This window comes from Myxocyprinus asiaticus, chromosome 10 (assembly GCF_019703515.2).
Source record: "Myxocyprinus asiaticus isolate MX2 ecotype Aquarium Trade chromosome 10, UBuf_Myxa_2, whole genome shotgun sequence".
Lineage (NCBI taxonomy): Eukaryota > Metazoa > Chordata > Actinopteri > Cypriniformes > Catostomidae > Myxocyprinus > Myxocyprinus asiaticus.
In genome coordinates, this window is record NC_059353.1 from 17195842 (window position 1) to 17203761 (window position 7920).

Consider the following 7920-nt stretch of genomic DNA (forward strand, 5'->3'; position numbering starts at 1 on the left):
CACGCACACACACAGCGTGCATCTGTCTCTCTCTCTCTCTCCCTCCCCCCGGCTCTCCTTTATCTCTCTCCTGCTGATTGGGCAACTCAGTGCTGGGCGTGCATCCTCATGGCCCGGTCACGCCCTCCTCCTTGTCACATAGAGGCTCTACAACAATGACTTTTATTAACTTTCCCACAAATCATGAGTAAAACAGCAGATTATTAGTACATAAACACATTTCGCTCTGTTCCTCACACAATGCTATCTTATGACATCTAAATACTTTTACTATAGCGCATGACTCATTTTAACATTTGCATTACATAACCAACTTAATTTACAAGATTGTTAAAGTGTGATCAAATTGTGCTGTAGCTCAACTGATAGAGTGTTGCATATGTGATACAAAGGACCGGGGTACAAGTTCTGAAGAGCACGCGAAATGACACGTGAGCCAAAAGTGTCATAGAAACATCACAAAATTATGTGGTTGTGTTTTTCATCTCACATTTGCTTTTTCTGACACTATCGGTTAGGTTTAAGGTTTAGGGTAGGGAGGTCGGTTTTGTTAATTTAAATCTCGATAGAACATTCGTCTTAAAAATCTCATCTGTTCTGGAGAACATTTCACTTGCTTTTAGCGCCACACAATGGAAACTTCCCTGAGATGTGTAATGAACCACATAATTTTATTTAGCAAAAACTTTTGCGCCACAGTCACGCAATGTTCGTTGCATGGGAGAGGGCCTCACGAATTGCGATGTCAGAGCACCCAGGCCCTTGAGACATAGAGAAAATTAAAAAAAGGTATTTAAAATAAAGTTTAGGACAAAAAAAGTCAGTGTTTCTCACTTCGTGCTCATAGTTTTGATGAATACATCACATTCAGTCGGGCGGTCACATTCAATCTTGTCGCACAAATATTTCAGCGTATCCGAAGCTCAAATTAGATCCGAAGTTTGGCCTCTGCAGATGGTCGGAACTCCACACAGCCACCGTGCGACACTCCATTTGAAATGACTGACCTCTGGTCTGTCATCTGTTGTTTGTCGGATGCAGTGAAAAGGTGGCTTCAGTACAGTAAGATGAAAGAAAATTATCTGCAAAAATGTAATGAGTACTTTTGAAGTTTAAATAAAATTGTAAGGAGTGAAAAGTACTATTATTTCTTTGGAAATGTAATGTAGTAAAAGTACAAGTATTCCATTTAAATTGCACTTGATTAAAGTATAAATCCCAAATAAATAATACTTAAGTATTTTTACTCAATTACTTTACACCCCTGATTTCAACACAGTTCCATGACAACTTGTAATAATTTGTACGAGGTGGTGAAATCGTAAGATAATGTACGACATTGAATGTACTTACAAAAAGGTAAGACTTTTATTCACATAGAGACCAACCATTCAATGAACAGAATTTCAAATTGATACAATACAGGCATCACATTTTATTTTCCTATTAAAATCATGGTAAGGTTTAGAGTTTGGGTAAGGGGATACATTAATGGTTAGATAAATAGCCGTTTTTAAAAGTTGTACGTTTTTGGATGAGAAAACTTGTATGATTTCTTACAGTATCACCATCTCATTCTATTATTACAACTTCTCATGATATTGGGTTAGTGATTCCTTTGTGATTTGGAATAAATGGAATGAGAACGTTTCTCTGTCTGATATCATATACTTACATAATGAGTGCATGACATCATTTAGTCATGAGGTCAGGGTCGGTTAGTTGTGTGTGCAGCTATGGGCTGCCCCAGCTTGGCTTGGGCTAGGCTGTTGACGTATGTTTCTGAGGTCAGGTGGTCAGTAAGTGGATTAATGACTAGGTGAGATGGACTGGTTGAGGCAGAGAGCTATGAGAGAGCCTGCCCTTCGGTAATGTCTGAGGCTGCTTCCCTTCCTGATTAAAGGGTTAGCGTGAGTGTCAATGTAGCCACCCAACTATTAGCTGCCCCTTTAGAATGTTAATACTTTAAGCCCGCTGACCTCACACAGCCCTCAGGCTACACAACAAATACAATGTTTTCTTTTACAGTTATAGTTTTTTTGTAACTATGTACAGTAAATAAAAATGTACAGCATGATGCACTTGTAGGGAATGCCCTTGAATTTGGTTGGGAAGTAGATATTTTCAGGCAGCATGAACGGGACAGGTTTTTATGTTTTGCTTTTCATTTGTTTTTGTTTGTTTTGTTTTGTCAAGCCTATAATCTTGATAACAATGATGGGTATTTTTAATTTCAAAACACCTCAGTGTAGTTTGATTCAGGAAGGTTGAAATGTGTCACCACATTTCTTGTAGCACAGATAGTGTAGGTATTTAATATTATTGCTTTACACTAGTTTCATGCCTATGTGTGTGGGACATATGAAGCAATCTTTGCCTCAGGATTGCAACAGAATGCTGCAGGGAAGTACTAGATTAACATGCTGTTTGCAGGGTTCCTGTAGCTCAACTAGTAGCATAGCGCTAGCAATGCCAAGATCATGAGTTCGATTCTCAGGGAACACACAAACTGATAAAATGTATATGTTGAATGCATTGTAAGTCGCTTTGGATAAAAGCATCTGACAAATGTGCAAATGTAAGTTTGCTGCTGGGTCATACAAGATATTACCTTACAAGACAGTTCTGTGCTATTTTTATTTTATTTTTTTTAATCTTTTTTTAGTAAACTGACACTAAAGCGGAATAAACAGTGCATTCAGAAATTATTCAGAGCCTTTTTTCATATTTTGTTATGTTACAGCCTTATGCTAAAATCATTGAGATACAATGATGCACCGGAGCAAAATGTTTAAGTGTCAGATTAAAGGGTCTGAATACTTTTGAAAATGTGATGCTTCAGTTTTTGTTTTTATTAAATTCGCAAACATTTCTAAAATCCTGTTTTCACTTTGTCATTATGGGTATTGAAGGCCCCGATGTACAGTTGTGCTCAAAAGTTTGCATACCCTTGGAGAATTGGTAATATATGTACCATTTTTAAAGAAAACATGAGTGAGCAGGCAAAACACATTTCTTTTATTTCTTATGGGATTCATATTCAACTGTAGGTTATAACAGAATGGCACAATCATAAAACTAAACATGGCAACAATGAAAAAAATGAAATGACCCCTGTTCAAAGTCTGCATACCCTTAGTTCTTAATATGGTGTATTGCCAACTTTAGCATCAATGACAGCAGTGCAGTCTTTTTTAATAGTTGTCTATGAGGCCCCAAATTCTTGCAGGTGGTATAGCTGCCTATTCGTCCTGGCAAAATGCCTCCAGGTCATACAAAGTCTTTGGTCATCTTGCATGAACCGCACATTTGAGATCTCCCCAGAGTGGCTCGATGATATTAAGGTCAGGTGACTGTGATGGCCACTCCAGGACCTTCACCTTTTTCTGCTGTAACCACTGGAGGGTCAACTTGGCCTTGTGCTTAGGGTCATTGTTGTGCTGGAAAGTCCAAGAGCGTCCCATGCGCAGCTTTCGTGCAGATGAATGCAACTTGTCTGCCAGTATTTTCTGATAACATGCTGCATTCATCTTGCCATCAATTTTCACAAGATTCCCCGTGCCTTTAGAGCTCACACACCCCCAAAACATCAGTGAGCCACCACCATGCTTCACAGTGGGGATGGTATTCTTTTCACTATAGGCCTTGTTGACTCCTCTCCAAACATAGCGCTTATGGTTGTGACCATAAAGCTCTATTTTGGTCTCGTCACTCCAAATTACAGTGTGCCAGAAGCTTTGAGGCGTGTCAAGGTGTTGTCGGGCATATTGTAACCGGGCTTTTTTGTGGCATTGTAAAGGCTTCTTTCTGGCAACTCGACCATGCAGCTCATTTTTGTTCAAGTATGGTCGTATTGTGCTCCTTGAAACAACCACACCGTCTTTTTCCAGAGCAGCCTGTATTTCTCCTGAGGTTACCTGTGGGCAGGAAAAAAGTGAAGAGGTCTGAATACTTTCTGAATGCAATGTGCTTTTCAACATGACACCTGGGAAGATTTCTGTGGAAAAGAATGATCAGTGTTTAGATTATCGCTTTACCTGTGTCCTATGATACATTTTTAACAGTTAGGGGATTTATTAAATTAGATATATACAGTGGACCCATAAAGTAACACTTTTTGATACAAAGATCAGACTTAAAACGCCGAAATATCATTACATTAGATTCAAAATATCTGCAAACAAATGATGCTTGACCTTTTCTCATAACTAACTTCATTTTTCTGAGCACTTTTTGCCATTACATTATACCAAATGGTCTTAAAGTGATATTTAGTGGATGTATAAAGTCAGTTCCCCTCCACACATTTGTTTTAGCAGTAACCACAGGTGTATTTCAGCACAGTAACTATAGACATGTTCCACAAGATACTTTTTACCAGAGATGGGCCACTTCTATTTAAATGAATGGGAGAAATTGGATTTTACAGCTAATTTCAAAAATGTTCTTTGATCGTAATCTTAACCAACTGTTTTGGAGATTCCAGTCTTTCCCCATTCAAGTAGATAGGAGCTGCACTTGTACAGTATCATTTTTTTGCATAGAAAAATAGCTGCCTGAGAACATTCCAAAGATGACCATCAGTGGACTGACTTGCCAGAAAGACTTTGACAATTTCTATTGTTTTATAATATGAAAGCTAACACACATCTTTTTGTGAAATGTTTTGTCTGAAAATTGTGCTTGTGCTATACTTCTTTAAACTAAAGTGTCCAAATACTTTTTGGGGTTTCAGTAAGCAACTATCCAGAATTACATGATGGCTTTATATTTGTATTCTGGTTGTCAGCCCTAAGTCCTAAACAACAGTAGATGAGAAAAACCCTTTGTTTGGTATTCCAATTCAAGCGGCAGAGGCACACAAGTTTCACGTGCAAACAGTAGCTGTCATTTCTACACACGCACTGATTGTTTATTTTCTTGCCCAAACATGCCAAGATTCTTCCTCGTGCTGATAATGAAACAAAAACAGTATGTTAGAGCTGCTTCTCCCCCAAAGAAAGAGAAACCATGAGTTGGAGCAGTTCATCTGCTTAAAAAAAAAAAAAATCTGTGTGTTGCTCGTTTTCTAACCCCTCTGACTGAAAACTATTTGACATATGTTTACATGGTGTTGTGTCCATTATACTGGATATTACACAAATGTTCTTTGCTATTATTCTATGTATCAAACGGCATACAAGTTCAGCTCCTATCTACTTGAATGGGGAAATATCTAAATCTCCAAAATGGTTGGTCGAGATTATGATTAACAAATTTCACATCAGCAGTAATATCTGACATCACTGGAATCATAAATTGTGCTTCTTTACCTCAGATTATGGAGAAAAAAATGAAATTTTTCCCGGCTTGTCTAGCTAATGCGCACACGTGTTCTCAATGTTGATTGACAGGCAATGTCTGTATCTAAAAGGTGATTGGCTCTTTTACCTGTAAGGCAGGACTTCCTTTCTACATCTGTTGACCATTGGGTGTTCCAATTTCTCCCATTAATTTTAATAGAAGTGGCCCATCTCTGCTAAATCTAGTCTCTGGTGTTGAGTAGTTTTTAACCCATATCTGCCGGGTTAGTTTCTGGGTCGCTGTCACTGACAGTAGAAATTCATTATAGGGCCTGAGTAGCTCAGCAAGTAAAGATGCTGACTACCACACCTGGAGTCGCAAGTTTAAATCCAGGGCGTGCTGAGTGACTCCAGTCAGGCTTCCTAAGCAACCAATTGGCCTGGTGGCTAAAATGTGGTTCTCGCTCTCGGTGGGGCACGTGGTGAGTTGTGCGTGGATGCCGCGGAGAATAGCGTAAGCCTCCACACGCGCTAGGTCTCTGTGGTAACGCGCTCAACAGGCCACATGATAAGATGCGTGGTTTGATGGTCTGAGATGCGGAGGCAACTGAGATTTGTCCTCTGCCACCCGGTTTGAGGCAAGTCACTACCCCACCACGAGGACCTAGAGCACATTGGGAATTGGGCATTCCAAATAAAAAAAGAGAAAAAAATAAATTAATTATAACCAACCCAAGCTGCTGGGCCAAAATAACCCACTGCTGGTTTATCTGTGCCAAACCAGTTTGGTGTGTGGTGGGAATTCTGGCGCACTATGGCTGCCGTTGCATCATCCAGGTTGATGCTGCACACTGGTGGTACTGTAGTCGAGGAGATTCCCCCTATACTATGTAAAGCGCTTTGAGTGTCTAGAAAAGTGCTATATAAATATAATGAATTATAATTATTAAAACCAGTTTATCAACTGTTATTTTTGCCTCCTGTCCCGAAAAAACTTCATGAGGGGAATCTTCCTGAATTAAATTAAGGTTTTATTCACTTGTATTCTTATGAGTCATTACTGTAGAGATAGGAACAACTTCTGTAGTCTCACATTATAATTTTTTTGTTGTTTAAAATACCCCTATATTTCCTGTGTTCCTAAATATCCCGATACTGTTGTACTGAGTGAGAAACCACTGCAAATGATTCAGTTGACACAAAGTGCTCATGGTATGTCTTTTGAAGGGACTTGACTGGTCTTGGGGTAAATTCAGAGTAAACACTTGTTCAAGTCCAAGTCAAGACAGAATCCAAATGATCCAGAGTCCATGACAAGACCAAGACCATAAAAATATTGGCTCCAGACCGAGTCCAAGAATGACGTAGGTATAAGTGTGGGGAACTGGCACTGGAATGTGGTCCGGTAGCTCTAACTTATTTTTGGTGCCTGCCCTGTCAGCCCAGCTAGTCATGGGATCCGGTGCCTCCATTTCAGACAGAGCGAAGTCCCCACTAGGAGGGGGTGATGCCTATTTATGACCTTATCGAGTGTTATCTCAACAAAAATCACATGCCGTTCTTGAGTGGAGTGACAAAGCAGGTGACAGTTACCCCATCACATCGGGCTGTGTCAGTGCCGATCTGGCGTGGACTATGCCGAGACACACTGGGCAAGCCTCGTGAGTATCCCTTTCGAAGATTACAAACCCACATGCCATAGATCAGGGGCGAGATTTTGCACGAGAGCGCAATATCCCAAAGTCAATGTGTTGTACTGAGTGAACCAACTGAATGGGAACTGTTTTTCCCTTAAATGTTTTATCAGTTATTACTTTATGGGTTTTAATTTGTCATAACTTTTATATACTGACTTGTCATCAAATAATAATTATTTAAACTGTTTCTATTTGCTGCCCACGGGCATCTCCATACAAATTAGTCAGGTATAGGAGGTATCATTTGAAAGCTTAGAATCTGAACTTTTCAGAGATAACCATCACTTCTGCATTTATGTTACTTAAAAAACAAAATAAGGCCTCAAAACATTCACATTGAAAATTAGCGCCCCCTAGAGGTAATGGGTTAGAAATATTTATATGAAAATAGTCATATATCAAATGAAAGCTCTCATTCTCAGGAATGTGACTGTATAGTTAATTTTGTTGCCATAATACCACACTTTGAAAGATTTTCAAAAGAATCACAAAGTGAAATATTATTTCTGTCATCAAAGTCAACAAATACAAACGTCTCTTTTATATGCCGATAACTGCTGCAGTAAGCCCCAAGTAGCCAAAAACTAAATGAGCCATTTTTTACTTGTCTGTGAGCTTGCTTGTCTGAATAATCTAATGTTATATCTTAGATGTCCAGAACAAAAAAACAAAACAAAACAAAAAAACATGCAAAACAAAAGAAAAATATGTTTCCGACTATTGATGATAATAAATTAAATAAAATGTTATATATCATCACAAAGGGGAGGATCTCAGCTTTCTAATGACACCTAATTTGAGCTTCTAGTCAACTCAGAGGCTAAGATATTAAATGAAACAATGAGGGTGGTGCTTGAACTGAAAATTAGACTGAATGTCTATGGACGAGCATATCTGTGAAGGCTAAAGTGCGTTAGAGTGCCACCTACATTTCAGATCTG